This window comes from Ananas comosus, linkage group 7 (genome assembly GCF_001540865.1).
Source record: "Ananas comosus cultivar F153 linkage group 7, ASM154086v1, whole genome shotgun sequence".
NCBI classification, from domain to species: domain Eukaryota; kingdom Viridiplantae; phylum Streptophyta; class Magnoliopsida; order Poales; family Bromeliaceae; genus Ananas; species Ananas comosus.
In genome coordinates this window covers 5,309,429-5,311,398 of record NC_033627.1, presented here as the reverse complement: position 1 = coordinate 5,311,398, position 1,970 = coordinate 5,309,429, and positions in this window count along the sequence as shown.

The following is a 1,970-nucleotide window of genomic DNA, read 5'->3' as shown; positions in this document are numbered from 1 at the left end:
AACTGTTATATCGTAGTTAACCCAGATCATCCAAATATGTGTTAAACTCTTCCCATCTCTTCTTCACGATGGTAATTCTACATATATTTTCTATTAGCTTTCTCTTTTTTTTTAGGTTTTAGATTTTTTTTTTTTAATTGTAGGTTAACCCTTTATCCTTATTTATAACTTTAAATTTCCTAGTCCCAATAGGTTTTCCATCTTCTAGCGATTTAACATCTGAATTAATCCAATATAATTAATTAATCCAAATAATCTTAATGGATCGGTATTACATCATAGTGTTACTTTCTTCTCTTCTTTTTTCTTATTTGCTATGTGTGCCGGGCAATATTTCTTTTTCTGTTAAATTTTTATGACTTTTTCTTCTCCGCCTATTTCTTTCTTTTCTATATTCGCTTCTTATCTTCATTCTAAATTTTATTTTCTAATTTTTTTAAATTTGGTAATTTTATCCATTTATTTAGTATTCCTAGTATTTCTATCCCAATTTCTAAAATGAATTAAAATTCTAAAATTATTAAGAAAATCTTAAATTTTTGGAAATTTTTTGAAAATTAAATTTAGTTTCTATATAATCTGTGCTCATCGCATGTGCCAGAGAAAAAATTAGAGTTTTTTTTTCTTATTTGTCGTGCATTAATGAAAGCCAGTTCATTTAGGATTATAGGAAAAGATGTATGAGCGCCAATGGAAAATATTCTATTATTTTTTGTAAAAGATATCCGTTGATTAGATTACAGGGTTATGATATAATCTTTAGGGATCAACAACACGAAACAAAAAACATCTCTGCGAGTGTTACACTTTTAGTTGTTTGACAACTAAAGACACTTTTGTAAGTCCAACTATCTGTTCAAATTCAAAAGTTTGTTTTTGTGTTCTTACATATATATGGTCTACAACTGCAAATGAACCTCCAGATGGAGCTTAATATTACGATTCAAATAGGGTAACCAACTTGTTGGGATCTTACGTACTGCATGAACCTACGTTGAGCCTAAACTGTTGGCATCTGAAGGCCAACAAAAATGTGTTGAGATCAATTGATTTTTTTTTTTTTTTTTGTGAGAGATAGATACGTATACACCTATCCGCTTATGTTTAGTGTATTTATTTAGAAATAAACTCTAGCTAGAAATGCTGAATCAACTAGAATTCGAATTTGGGTCTCGGGCTACAAACCATTAAGCTCCTTATGCCACTTGCTCTAGGACACGCGGTTTGAAGATGCAATGTTGGAGGAGAATAATTTTCTATAAGAGGCAACCTAGCTTACACTACTCCTCTCATCATCAGCAAAAAAGAAAGATAATCTCTATTTCTTAGGGCTAATCTCACCGTAACTAGTGAGAAATAAGCAAATTGAAGTTTTAACCTGTGAGGCGCAATCAAACAAGAAATTCATAGTTGTTTTTCAATTGCAGGCCCACACGAATTAGATGCAAAATAATTACACATCTCGAACTGTATGTATCTCCCATCAATGTAGTATTTATACTATGTTCAAACAACGACATTAATGTTATCGATGGGCAACACAAATTACTAAATAGAAAGGATCATTATTCCTTATAATACTCTTCAAATTTTCTGAACATCTTACTTTACTTTTTTTTTATTTTCAATATGCCCTTGATAATTTCTCCATTAGTTTAAAAATTTAAAAAAACTTTTATTGTCCTGTTGTACTATTAGTCATTTCGGATTAAAATCCGGAGTAAAATTTCTATTAGAGTTAAAAAAGGTTGGATGACGTATGTAAACGACATCACTAGCCAATAATACTCGTTGGGCCCAGCCAACAGCACCAAAATGCTTAAGACCCAAGTTATTATTACTAGTTCTAACAGTCTCTATAAACCCAATGACATCTCCTTCCACCGATGTGGCGGACTATTGGACAGCTCAAGATGTGTCACAGACGTCCCCCGTTAGTTCCTGACGTCCTCGTCATCTCAATCACACAC